The sequence below is a fragment of the Bos grunniens genome, chromosome 11, assembly GCF_055505025.1.
Source record: "Bos grunniens cultivar Pamir isolate PY7600 chromosome 11, Bosgru_T2T1.0, whole genome shotgun sequence".
NCBI lineage: Eukaryota > Metazoa > Chordata > Mammalia > Artiodactyla > Bovidae > Bos > Bos grunniens.
In genome coordinates, this window is record NC_141175.1 from 48,083,623 (window position 1) to 48,098,933 (window position 15,311).

Consider the following 15,311-nt stretch of genomic DNA (forward strand, 5'->3'; position numbering starts at 1 on the left):
CTTTTTTTTTTTTTTTCTGATATGAACATTACTGTTCCAGCAGTAATATTGCTGCTCTTCTGATTTCCATTTACATGGAATAGTTTCTTCCATCCCCTTACTTTCATTTTGTATGTTTCCCTAGATCTGAGGTCTCTCTCTTATAGACAGAATATATATGGGTCTTATTTTTGTAACCATTTAGGCAGTCTATGTCTTTTGGTTAGTGCATTTAATCTATTTATATTTAAGGGATCTATTTGCTGTTTTCATAATTGTTTTGGGTTTGTTTTTGTAAGTCTTTTTTCTTCTTTTTCTCTTTTGTTCTCTTCTATTGTGTTTCTTATTTTTTTGATATTTTATTTTATTTTTTAACTTTACAATATTGTATTGGTTTTGCATGTGTTTTTATGATCATCTTTAGTTTTGGGTTTTGGTTGCTTTTCTTTGTGTGTGTGTATTTACTGTAGTATTTGGATTTGCTGTTCTAATGTGGTTTTGATATAGCATTCTATATATGTATAAGGTTTTATTTTTATGTTGCTATTCTCTTTCCTCCCTGGAGGACCTCCTTTAGGATTTGTCACAGAGCTGGCCTGATGTTGCTGGGTTCTCTTGGCTTTTGTTTGTATGCAAAGCTTTTTATTTCTCCATCAAATCTAAATGACAGCCTTTCTTGGTAGACTATTTTTGTATGTAGGGACCTCCTTTTCATCACTTTAAATATATTATGCCATTCCCTTTGTGTGTGCAGAGTTTCTGTTGAGAAATCAGCAGATAACCTTATGGGAGTATGCTATTTGTCATGTTTCACTTGCTGCTTTTAATATAGTTTCTTTTCTTTTTAATTTTCATCAGTTGGACTGTTACATTTCTTAGATTGTTTATGGTTCAGTTTATTCTGCCTTGGACCCTCTGCTCTTTCTGTTGAATATTTCCTTACCATGTTAGGGAAATTTTTAGCTATTATCTCTGCAAGTATTTCCTTGGGTCCTTTCTCTCTCTCTTCCTCTTCCAGGATTCCTAAATTGTAAATGTCAGTATATGCAATGTTGCCCAGAGTTCTCTTATTCTGTCTTCATTACTTTTCATTCATTTTTCTTTGTTCTATTCCTTAGTAGTGTTTCCACCATTCTGCATCTTAGGCTATTTATTTGTTCTTTTTCTTCAGTTATTCTGCTATTAATTCTTTCAGTGTATATTTTCATTTGAGTTTTTCATCTCTATTTGTTTGTTCTTTAGTTCTTCTAGGTCTTTATTAAACATTTCTTATGTTCTCTAGATCCTATCCTCCATTCTTTTTCTTAGATCCTGGATCATCTTCACTGTTACTACTCTCAAATGTTTTTCTGGATGGTTGTCTATATCCACTTCATTTAATTGTTTTTCTGGGATTTTATGCTGTTCTTTCATCTCAGACATAATCCTCTGCCTTTTCATTTTACCTAACACACTGTGATTGTGACTTTCATTCTTCAGGCTGCAAGGGTTGCAATTCTTCTTGTTTATACTGTCTGCCCTCTAGTGGATGAGGTTATCTAAGAGGATTGTGCAAGCTTCCTAAAGGGATTTTTGGTGAGCAGAGCTGAGTCTTGCTCTGGTGGGCAGAAGCATGTTCAGTAAAACTTTAATCTACTTTTCTGCTAATGGGTCACCTCAGGCTAAACAACTAACAGGTCTGTGTTCCCTCCCTGTTAGTTGTTTAGCCCCAAGTGACCTGTCACTTTTCATACTGTTCATGGGGTTCTCAAGGCAAGAATCCTGAAGTGATTTGCCATTCCCTTCTCCAGTGGACCACATTCTGTCAGACCTCTCCACCATGACCCGTCCGTCTTGAATGGCCCCGCATGGCATGGCTTAGTTTCATTGAGTTAGACAAGGCTGTGGTCCATGTGATTACATTGGCTAGTTTTCTGTGATTATGGTTTCAGTGTGTCTGCCCTCTGATACCCTCTTGCAACACCTACTGTCTTACTTGGGTTTCTCTTACCTTGGATGTCGGGTATCTCTTCACAGCTGTTCCAGCAAAGCACAGCCTCTGCTCCTTACCTTGGATGAGGTCACCCCTCCTGACCCTGAATGTGGAGTAGCTCCTCTTGGCCCTCCTGTGCCCATGCAGCCGCTGCTCCTTGGATGGAAGTGCCCAATATGCTACTGGAGATCAGCGGATAAATAACTCCAGAAAGAATGAAGGGATGGAGCCAAAGCAAAACAACACCCAGTTGTGGATGTGACTGGTGATAGAAGCAAGGTCTGATGCTGTAAAGAGCAATATTGCATAGGAACCTGGAATATCAGGTCCATGAATCAAGGCAAATTGGAAGTGGTCAAACAGGAGATGGCAAGACTGAACATCAACATTCTAGGAATCACCAAACTAAAATAGACTGGAATGGGTGAATTTAACTCAGATGACCATTATATGTACTACTGTGGGCAGGAATCCCTTAGAAGAAATGGAGTAGCCATCATGGTCAACAAAAGAGTCCGAAATGCAGTACTTGGATGCAATCTCAAAAATGACAGAATGATCTCTGTTCATTTCCAAGGCAAACCATTCAATATCACAGTAATCCAAGTCTATGCCCCAATCAGTAACGCTGAAGAAGCTGAAGTTGAACGGTTCTATGAAGACCTACAAGACCTTTTAGAACTAACACCCAAAAGAGATGTCCTTTTCATTATAGGGAACTGGAATGCAAAAGTAGGAAGTTAAGAAACAACTGGAGTAACAGGCAAATTTGGCCTTGGAGTACAGAATGAAGCGGGGCAAAGACTAATAGAGTTTTGCCAAGAAAATGCACTGGTCATAACAAACACCCTCTTCCAACAACACAAGAGAAGACTCTACACATGGACATCACCAGATGGTCAACACCAAAATCAGATTGATTATATTCTTTGCAGCCAAAGATGGAGAAGCTCTATACAGTCAGCAAAAACAAGACCAGGAGCTGACTGTGGCTCAGACCATGAACTCCTTATTGTGAAATTCAGACTGAAATTGAAAAAAGTGGGGAAAACCACTAGACCATTCAGGTATGACCTAAATCAAATCCCTTATGATTATACAGTGGAAGTGAGAAACAGATTTAAGGGCCTAGATCTGATAGATAGAGTGCCTGATGAACTATGGAATGAGGTTTGTGACATTGTACAGGAGACAGGGATCAAGACCATTCCCATAGAAAAGAAATGCAAAAAAGCAAAATGGCTGTCTGGGGAGGCCTTACAAATAGCTGTGAAGAGAAGAGAAGCCAAAAGCAATTGAGAAAAGAAAAGATATAAGCATGGGAATGCAGAGATCCAAAGAATAGCAAGGAGAGATAAAAAAAGCCTTCCTCAGCGATGAATGCAAACAAATAGAAGAAAACAACAGAATGGGAAAGACTAGAGATCTCTTCAAGAAAATTAGAGATACCAAGGGAACATTTCATGCAAAGATGGGCTCGATAAAGGACAGAGATGTATGGACTTAACAGAAGCAGAAGATATTAAGAAGAGATGGAACGAATACACAGAAGAACTGTACAAAAAAGATCTTCATGACCCAGATAATCACGATGGTGTGATCACTCACCTAGAGCCAGACACCCCGGAATGTGAAGTTAAGTGGGCCTTAGAAAGCATCACTACAAACAAAGCTAGTGGAGGTGATGGAATTCCAGTTGAACTATTCCGAATCCTGAAAGATGATGCTGTGAAAGTGCTGCACTCAATATGCCAGCAAATTTGGAAAACTCAGCAGTGGCCACAGGACTGGAAAAAGTCAGTTTTCATTTCAATCCCAAAGAAAGGCAATGCCAAAGAATGCTCAAACTACCGCACAACTGCACTCATCTCACACTCTAGTAAAGTAATGCTCAAAATTCTCCAAGCCAGGCTTCAGCAATACGTGAATCGTGAACTTCCAGATGTTCAAGCTGGTTTTAGAAAAGGCAGAGGAACCAGAGATCAAATTGCCAACATCCGCTGGATCATAGAAAAAGCAAGAGAGTTCCAGAAAAAGATCTATTTCTGCTTTATGACTATGCCAAAGCCTTTGACTGTGTGGATCACAATAAACTGTGGAAAATTCTTCAAGAGATGGGAATACCAGACCACCTGATCTGCCTCTTGAGAAACCTATATGCAGGTCAGGAAGCAACAGTTAGGACTGGACATGGAACAACAGACTGGTTCCAAAGAGGAAAAGGAGTCCATCAAGGCTGTATATTGTCACCCTGTTTATTTAACTTCTATGCAGAGTACATCATGAGAAACGCTGGACTGGAAGAAACACAAGCTGGAATCAAGATTGCCAGGAGAAATATCAATAACCTCAGATATGCAGATGACACCACCCTTATGGCAGAAAGTGAAGAGGAACTCAAAAGCCTCTTGATGAAAGTGAAAGTGGAGAGTGAAAATTTGGCTTAAAGCTCAACATTCAGAAAACAAAGATCATGGCATCCAGTCCCACCACTTCATGGGAAATAGATGGGGAAACAGTGGAAAGTGTCAGACTTTATTTTTCTGGGCTCCAAAATCACTGTAGATGGTGACTGCAGCCATGAAGTTAAAAGACGCTTACTCCTTGGAAGGAAAGTTATGACCAACCTAGATAGCATATTCAAAAGCAGAGACATTACTTTGCCAACAAAGGTCCGTCTAGTCAAGGCTATGGCTTGTCCAGTGGTCATGTATGGATGTGAGAGTTGGCCTGTGAAGAAAGCTTTGTGCCGAAGAATTGATGGTTTTGAACTGTGGTGTTGGAGAAGACTCTTGAGAGTCCCTTGGACTGCACAGAGATCCAACCAATTCTTTCTAAAGTCCTGGGTGTTCATTGGAAGGATTCAGGCTGAAGCTGAAACTCCAATACTTTGGCCACCTTATGCGAAGAGTTGACTCATTGGTAAAGACCCTGATGCTCAGAGGGATTGGGTGCAGGAGGAGAAGGGGACGACAGAGGATGAGATGGCTGGATGGCATCACCGACCTGATGGATATCAGTTTGAGTAAAGTTCGGTAGTTGGTGATAGACAGGGAGGCCTGGCCTGCTGTGATTCATGGGGTCGAAAAGTGTCAGACACACCTGAGTGACTGAACTGAACTGACCTGTCACTGGAGTCTACAGGCCTTATGGTGGGAATAAGGGTCGGCTTCATGAGGGCTCATACCAGTGAGTACTACCCAGAACTGCTGCTACCAGTGCCCTTGTCCCTGCATGAGCCACAGTCACCCCTTTCTTCTGTAGAAGACCCTCCAATACTAGGAAGTATGTTTGACTCTGTCTTCCTTGGGGTCACTGCTCTTTTCCCTTTGGTCCTGGTGCACGCAGACGTTTTGTGTGTCCAAGTGTGGAGTCTCTCTTTTCACCAATTTTCTGGAAGTCCCATAATCACATTCTGCTGGCTTTTGAAGTCAGATTCTCTGGGGATTCTTACTCCCCTTTTCATATCCTCAGGATGGGAAGCCTGATATGAGGCTAAGAACTTTCACTTTAGTGGGAAAACTTATGTGGTTCACCAGTTTTCATGTTCCCCACTTGGTGGTTACGGGATTGAATTTTATCATTATTGTACCCCTTCTACCATCTCATTGTGGCTTCTTCTTTGTTTTTGGATGCAGAGTATCTTTTTAGGTAGTTCTAGTGTCTTCCTGTCAGTGGTTGTTCAGCAGTTACTTGTGATTTTGGTGCTGTCAGAAGAGATGAGTGCATGTCCTTCTGCTCTTGCATCTTGAACCAATCTTGAATTTATGCATTTTGGCACTGTATTTGATCTTGGGTGGCCTCCGAGGCTGAAAGCAGGATTTCAGTTCCCAGCTAGTGATTTAAGTCAGGTTGTGGCAGTGAGAGCACTGAATCCTAACCACTTGACCACCAGGTACCAGTGGCCAGTGACAAGGTCCTGGTCCATCAGCTTTGTAGAAATACATTTCCACATAGAGGCAGAAAGTAGTGAAATGAGAAAAATGTTTATTAGCAGGAAAAAGAGTAGATGTGGATAGACAAACAGGCAGGCACAGAAAGAGTTGCCAAAAATAATTTATTGTAAATTTATACATTTAATCAGAGCTCTTATTTGTAATGTATTTGTACTGAGTTTTTCCTACTCTCTGAGTTTGCCAGACCATATAAAATCAAACCATCTCACATCAGATGGTCAATGAATAATGTGTGATAAGTATGCCATGCTGCAAGAGACATAAGAGGCATGGGTTCAATCCCTGGCTTGGGAAGGGATTATTCTTGTTTGGAAAATTCCATGGACAGAGGAGCCAGGTGGCTAGAGTCCATGGGGTCGCAAATCATTGGACATGATTGTGTGACTTAGTCTGCACATGCTATGCTATATCTAGAAACAAAATTACATGTCAAAATCTTCATATTATACACTCATGGAAATAAAATTAATTGTCAAAGGAACCATTTTTGAATGAAGTAATGTTATATGCCAAGCACTGTGATAAGCATTCTACATGGTTTATTTGTTACAGCAGCACTTTGACTAATCCCTATCAGTATTTTTATTTTAATAGCTGAGGAAGTTATAGCAAAATTCTCCATTTTTCTTATATTTGTAAGCCTATACTGAAAAAAAAAAATGTCTTGGAGTCTGTTATCAATATTAAAAAATATGATCTATTGAAAACAACTGATTTATATAAGTAACAGCTGCTTCATGTTAGACAACCGCAGAATAGGGTAGACATCTCCTAACCTTGTTATTGACATTATGTCAAAGATTTTCCAAATTTCTGCCAACCCTCCTAATAAATGCGAGACTCCGCCACATTTTTCCTTGTTTGGTAATGATTGATGGTGTTAAACGGAACAGCACTGAAAACCTTGTTAACATCAGGATATATTTAATCTATCGCTCCTCCTTGATCTCCTAAGTCATTTTGAGATATAAGGAAATTAGATTAACCTGACATGATTCATTCTTTATCCAGCCTTGTTTACTACTCCCCAGTATGAGATAGCTGCTGGTGTTCATTTAACTCTTGCCAGTTGATTTTTGATGATAAATTCTATTTCCTGCCCTTTTTTTTGCATTCGAATTTAGTTAAAATATGTCATTACTTTGTGATCCCTATTTTAAGTTGGGGAAAGTATAAAAGTATATTTAAGTGTACTGATAGTTTTATTAAGAATTCTTAAAATTTAATTTGATGATTTTCTCAGTTTAATGTGTATAGTAAAATGTACATATGATTCAATTAATATTTTCATTATCAGAAGCTGTTGGTCACTACCAACACATATAAAATTCAGTCCTTATTTTTAATCTAATTTAAATTGATTTCCTTCCATTTTTGATCAAGTGCAGCTTTTTTTTTTTTCCTTGTTTTTTTTTCAGATTACTATAGAGGGATTTTTAAAATAAAACTGAACACAAAATTAACATTCAAAGTTTTGCTTTCTATGTGTGGATCTTTCAAGTTTGATAATTTAGCTAAATGACCATTTCAGAATTATTTTTGAGAATCCACCACATTGTTCCTTATACTAAAAGCGTTGTGATGAAAACAAAATGCACAATACATCATATTCATCTTCAAAGAGCTTACAATGTTTTTAGTCAAAATAAACCAAGGATAGGTTAATATTCAGTCATCAAAGTGCATAGAGCTGAAAACCTTGATAGAAAACTTAGTTCCTTTGACGCCCTACACTCATTTTACAAATTAGGAAAAGGATACTCGCTATTCTACAGAGGGGTAGAATACAGAGGGGTAGACAGGTGTTGAATTCTTGTGATCATTTTAAATCTTACTCATTCAAAAAATGTACCTAGAGCATGAGGCTTAGGGTGGAGCACAGATATTTATCACCTTTCTATTCATTTTCTGGTCCTATTGTCCACTAGTTGACCATATCTTTGGCCACTTGTTCAACAATACACTCTATCTTTTCCATGCCACAACTTTCTGGGTATCACTTATAGACGTCTCTTAACCAGTCCTTCTGGATGCCAAAGGTTTAAAGATCAAGCACTATTGGGACAAAAAACAAACAAACAAACAAAAACAAGATAATAATATATTCTAATTAAATACTTAAAAACAGAAAGCAGAAGAGAGGAGAACAATTATGTCTCAGAAAGAGCAGACAGTAGGGGTGTGAGGACATGGTTATGAGGATGAACAGAGAGGTACATAAATATTCTGCTGTCCCTCTAGCTCCCTTGCAGAAATATGCACCCAGAATCTAATTTCCAAGTTGCCTCTGGATAATCCTTTGTTAATCTACTCTGAAGATGTCATCCTTTCAGTCAGTACTCTTCAGTTGAAGTTTTTCCAATTTGGCAGCACAAAAAAATGTATTAAATTAAATTAAGGAATGTAGGTAGAAAGTGTTTCACACATTTGTTGAATATAAATATAGTACACTTTACTATGCCGGGAGAAATATCAATAACCTCAGATATGCAGATGACACCACCCTTATGGCAGAAAGTGAAGAAGAACTCAAAAGCCTCTTGATGAAGGTGAAAGAGGAGAGTGAAAAAGTTGTCTTAAAGCTCATCATTCAGAAAACGAAGATCATGGCATCTGGTCCCATCACTTCATGGCAAATAGATGGGGAAACAGTGGAAACAGTGTCAGACTTTATTTTTTTGGGCTCCAAAATCATGGCAGATGGTGACTGCAGCCATGAAATTAAAACACGCTTACTCTTTGGAAGGAAAGTTATGACCAACCTAGATAGCATATTGAAAAGCAGAGACATTACTGTGCCAACAAAGGTCCAATTAGTCAAGGCTATGGTTTTTCCTGTGGTCATGTATGGATGTGAGAGTTGGATTGTGAAGAAGGCTGAGCACCAAAGAATTGATGCTTTTGAACTGTGGTGTTGGAGAAGACTCTTGGGAGTCCCTTGGACTGCAAGGAGATCCAACCAGTCCATTCTGAAGGATATCAGTCCTGGGTGTTCTTTGGAAGGATTGATGCTAAAGCTGAAACTCCAGTACTTTGGCCACCTCATGCGAAGAGTTGACTCATTGGAAAAGACTCTGATGCTGGGAGGGATTGGGGGCAGGAGGAGAAGGCGATGACAGAGGATGAGATGGCTGGATGGCATCACTGACTCGATGGACGTGATTCTGAGTGAACTCCGGGAGTTGGTGATGGATAGGGAGGCCTGGCGTGCTGCGATTCATGGGGTCGCAAAGAGTTGGTCACGACTGAGTGACTGAACTGAACTGAACTTACCATAGCTCTAAAAATTCTCTTTCTTTGCTTAGATTTTCTGATTATATCCTAATGTAGTTAAAAAAATTTTTTTTCACGTTTTTAGGAAAAAGAGCTTTAGTGTCTGTTTAGTTTTATACTTCTTCCTACACTTCCCTTTAGTCTGTTGTAGGGGCTGGAATGTTTTCTCATCTAGCTATCAGTAGTTTTCAATGATTTTCCCAGACTCTTATGATTCTTAGACTACACTTCCAAGAATCGTCTCCTGTGATCTCCATTAGAGGCTTTTGAAATTTACTTTCAGCACAATATACTGAAAATTTCTAATGGTCTGAAAAATGCACAGAATAACATCAAGTTGAAGCGGCAGAGAGGAGCTCAACAAAAAACTCCTCTCCCAAAGTTCAAAGTCCTTTTATACATTCAGCTGACTATTCATAGCAATCCTTTCTTCTACTAAGGCATTGGAAGCAGCTTCTGAAGAATTTGCAGAGATTGCATCATTATATCTAGCTAGGCATATTGAAAACATACAAAAAATGTCATTCTAATATTACATGTTATATTTTGCTCCCAATAGTAACCATGGAATAAAACATATATCAAACTCTGAGGTCAATGAAATTCTTGTGGTTAAATAGGTGAGAATAAAAAAATATATATATGTTTCCTGAATATTACCTTTTTATTGCCACAATGAAGCATGAAAGTACTTTAGCAAACATTAGATTTTTTTTTCTGATACCAAAAAAAAAAACAAAAAGGAAGAAAAATGGAATTAAAATATGTTCCTGGTACATACACTTTTTGAAGAAAAAGGAGAAAATTACTTGCATCAAAGTAATTTTCTAGATCTTACAATTATATTTGTTATTTAAAGTTGTTTCCTGTATATTTGGGAATTTCCCTGGTTTATTAATTTGTATTTTGTCTTTATTAGAATGATTACAATTGCAAACTGTTTTGTTTCTCCCTCAACCTGCAGATACTTTTATGATAAATGAGAGATTGAATTTTGCTTGAAATTTTAGGAGTTTGAGCCCAGTAAGAGCTAACTTAAATTTAATTAAAACTTATCTAACCTTTTACTGTTTTTCAGTATGATATGCAATAAGATTATCAATAAGATAATATAATAATGATAATACAATTGATAGTCAAAAACATGAAGAAGGTAAAATAAGGGTCATAAACAGGAACTATTAACAATTGTTCAACATCAGTCCAAATATTTCTATCAATGGACAGATAGTAGTCATAAAATATTTGCCAGTATTTAATGATATATATTAATAATATATTTTAATATGTAAATTTTGCATGATTATAAAAAGATAAAATAAATCTGAATTAAAAAAGGAAGATATTGCAGAACTTAAGGTCAAAATTTTTTCATGAGGCAATCAGTTCAGTTCAGTTCAGTCACTCAGTCGTGTCCGACTCTTTGTGACCCCATGAATCACGGCACGCCAGGCCTCCCTGTCCAGCACCAACTCCTGGAGTTCCCTCAGACTCATGTCCATTGAGTTGGTGATGCCATCCAGCCATTTCATCCTCTGTTGTCCCCTTCTCTTCCTGCTCCCAATCCCTCCAAGCATCAGAGTCTTTTCTAATGAGTCAACTCTTTGCAAGAGGTGGCCAAAGTATTGGAGTTTCAGCTTTATCATCATTCCCTCCAAAGAAATCCCAGGGCTGATCTCCTTCAGAATGGACTGGTTGGATCTCCTTGCAGTCCAAGGGACTCTCAAGAGTCTTCTCCAACACCACAGTTCAAAAGCATCAATTCTTTGGCGCTCAGCTTTCTTCACAATCCAACTCTCACATCCATACATGACCACAGGAAAAACCATAGCCTTGACTAGACGGACCTTTGTTGGCAAAGTAATGTGTCTGCTTTTGAATATGCTATCTAGGTTGGTCATAACTTTCCTTCCATGGAGTAAGCGTGTTTTAATTTCATGGCTGCAGTCACCATCTGCCATGATTTTGGAGCCCCAAAAAATAAAGTCTGACACTGTTTCCACTGTTTCCCCATCTATTTGCCATGAAGTGATGGGACCAGATGCCATGATCTTCGTTTTCTGAATGTTGAGCTTTAAGTCAACTTTTTCACTCTCCACTTTCACTTTCATTAAGAGGCTTTGTAGTTTCTCTTCACTTTCTGCCATAAGGGCGGTGTCATCTGCATATCTGAGATTATTGATATTTCTCCTGGCAATCTTGATTCCAGCCTGTGCTTTTTCCAGTCCAGCGTTTCTCATGATGTACTCTGCATAGAAATTAAATTAGCAGGATGACAATATACAGCTTTGATGTACTCCTTTTCCTATTTGGAACCAGTCGGTTGTTCCATGTCCAGTTCTAACTGTTGCTTCCTCACCTGCATATAGGTTTCTCAAGAGGCAGGTCAGGTGGTCTGGTATTCCCATCTCTTTTAGAATTTTCCAGTTTATTGTGATCCACACAGTCAAAGGCTTTGGCATAGTCAATAAAGCAGAAATAAATGTTTTTTGGAACTCTCTTGCTTTTTTGATGATCCAGCAGATGTTGGCAATTTGATCTCTGGTTCCTCTGCCTTTTCTAAAACCAGCTTGAACATCAGGAAGATCATGGTTCAAGTATTGCTAAAGCCTGGCTTGGAGAATTTTGAGCATTACTTTACTAGCATGTGAGATGAGTGCAATTGTGTGGTAGTTTGACCATTCTTTGGCCTTGCCTTTCTTTGGGATTGGAATGCATACCGACCTTTTCCAGTCCTGTGGCCACTGCTGAGTTTTCCAAATCTGCTGGCATATTGAGTGCAGCATTTTCACAGCATCATCTTTCAGGATTTGAAATAGCTCAACTGGAATTCCATCACCTCCACTAGCTTTGTTCATAGTGATGCTTCCTAGGGCCCCCTTGACTTCACATTCCAGGATGTCTGGCTCTAGATGAGTGATCACACCATTGTGATTATCTGGGTCATGAAGCTCTTTTTTGTACAGTTCTTCTGTGTATTCTTGCCACCTCTTTTAATATCTTCTGCTTCTGTTAGGTCCATACCATTTCTGTCCTTTATCGAGCCCATCTTTGCATGAAATATTCCCTTGGTACCTCTAATTTAATAATTCCTTACAAATAATCCCTCTGAAGCTAATGGAGGCAGAGGGTTTTTTCTTTTATATTTGAAAGGTATTTACTTTATGAAATTATGATGGTTTCTGCCATACAACAATGTGAATCAGACTTAGTAGACGCCTTGAATCTCCCCTCCTCTCCCCACCCCATCCCGCCCATCTAGCCTGTCACAGAGCACTGGCTTGAGCTCTCTGTGTTGTACAGCAACTTCCCACTAGCTATCAGCTTTACACATGGTAATGTTATTATTTCAATACTACCCTCTCAATTTGTTCCACCCTCTCCTTCCCACACTGTGTCCACAAGTCTCTTCTCTATGTCTGCATCTCTATCAGCAGAGGAGTTTTGAAGCACATCAAAAACTGGAGTTATTGTAGCTTGTCTTTCATCCATGTTTCCCAAATGTCTAATAATTCCAACATTTTTAATATTTCCAGTATTAACTTTCTGCTATGAAAGAACAGAAAATCAGTGTATTGATACTTCTACTTCCCTTTCTCCAACCCTATGATCTTATGTGTTTATCATTTTTTAACATTAGTAAGGTTCTTAAAGTATAATTTCTACAGTTACAGGACTTTTGTCATTTTAGTGATTCATTTTTATTTCTTCTTTCCTCCATGAAAGTTAAAAAGTGAAAGTGAAGTCGCTCAGTCGTGTCTGACTCATTGCGATCCCATGGACTGCAACTTGCCAGGCTCCTCCGTCCATGGGATTTTCCAGGCAAGAGTACTGGAGTGGTTCCTTCTCCAGAGGATCTTCCCGACCCAGGGATCGAACCCAGGTCTCCTGCATTATAGGCAGACGGTTTACCGTCTGAGCCACCAGGGATGTCTTTCCTCCATAACAGGCTTCATAATTTTGATAATCATGGATCTGTCACACAAGTGCTCAATAAATACTTCTTTTCCCTTTCCTTCCCACTGATAATACTGAGTGATTTGTTCCATTACAGATCAGATTTCTTTACTGGTTTTTCTTTTTTAAGCTAATCTTTACTCTTGCAGTGATTTCTCTGAGTCAATAGGTGGACATTTATATCTCTCTGAATATATTATGATGAATCATTAGAATTCTTTTTTCCCTGTGTCACATATAAGATTTGCGTGCTCAACAAAAACGCAAATCATTACTATTTTTTGTTACTCACATAAAATGCATTCCAAAGGGAGGGAGGAGAAAATCTAAATTATGATGATTTAAAAGAACGTTCACTTCCCAGGCAACATACCGGGAAGATTATTTCACTGTAGCATAAAAATGACTGATGACCTTGTAGGAATATATCATCTAAATATTTTGTCTTTGCAAAGTCCATATTAATATGACTAGTAAACATTTGGGATTTATATTATGCTTGATAAACTGAAGCATCATAAAAATAAAACACATAGCTGATCTTCATTTTAGAAATGAATAAAAGGAATAAAATATGAAATACAGGAGGTTTTATATGACATTTTTGCATAGTTTAGAATTTTATTTTGGAGCAATACTTTTGCAAGAAAAATTGCACCCACACAGAAGTGACATATCTTTTGATAATTATTGCTCCCCTCAATTCAAGTTTTGTAGCATCAATATAAGAAAGACTGATAACATACATTTCTAATGTTTTTATCTTCTGTAGGCACACAGATTTTCAATAAATGTGATTTTAGCAAATGTGATGTTCATCTTTGCAGTATACACAAAAAAATGGTAAGAGAATTATAATAAGCAAGTGGTAGGAAAATCATAATGATCACAGCTTTAAAATGATTTTAAAGGCCAAATAAGATGTCCCAGAATAATTTATGACACAATCTAAGACTTTTATTTCTAGTTAAAGATAGAGAAGACTAAGGAATGGGCGAACTAGAAACAAAATCTATAGAAAAGAGAAAATAAAACACCCCCCCCCCCCCCCACATGTATAAGGTGCACACCTCCAAGTATATTTTTAGGTTTTCAAATAAAATCAAAAAATATCACTTATGTATTTTTGTAATATCTCTTAATTAAACATGTCCAAATTGATAACATCAGCAATAAATCAACTAAATCACAATACATTTTACATATTTAAACTACAAAAGAGTCTTTGATATACAAATATACTTAACAGTATTCATGTACTCTTTTGTAAATTTTGCTAACTGCTCACTATTAGAAAATTTTAGTGTTTTCAATGTCTTCAAAATTTTTGGAATCTGAATTTTTGCTGTTAGTTCAATGAATGCCCTTTTCTGAAACTTTCTTATGTGCAAATCCATGCTATTTTCTTTAGTCATATAATGGTAGTCACCATTTGTTTTATTAAATACTTAGCTTTTACTGAGAATCCATAAAATGAGAAAAGCATAAACATTTAGAAATAATTTACAACAAAATATCAATCCATATCAGAAAAGTCTATGAAATTCTGATTTTTTCTACCATTCCTTGTGTTGAAAAATTTAAAAATGCCTGTTCTGGATATTTTCTGAGCAGATAAGACTTTTCTGACAGAATAAAATAATATGACATGTTTATAGTTCCAATGTGAAACTATTATAAACTGTACTCATATCTAAGATAATTTTGTGCTAGTTAGGTTAACTTCAAATTTAAAACCTCTGAATTTCTTGTATGGCCAAAATTTTCCTCCCTAAATTTAAGCCATGAGCCAAAACTCTGCTTCAACTGGTTATTAAAAGAAAATGTTTTTTTATTTTTAAAAACTTTTTATTTTGTATTGAGATATAGTCAATTAACAGTGTTGTGGTAGTTTCAGGTGCACAGGGACGGGACTCAGCCAAAGTAAGTTATTAAAAAAAAAACAGTCCACTTTTAATGTCATGGCTGTGAATTAAAACCACATGGAGAGACAGTACTACTGTGGACAGTAGAGTTGTGATTTCTGAGAGAAGCTACTATCAATCAAGGGCTTGTGAGGCTATAGAACACATCTCCTTCTGCCAAAGATGGTTAAACAGCTACCAGGAAATCCCTGGCATTTCCCCATAGAAATGTGCCAAGTAACAAACAATGGAAGTGCAACATAGACAAGA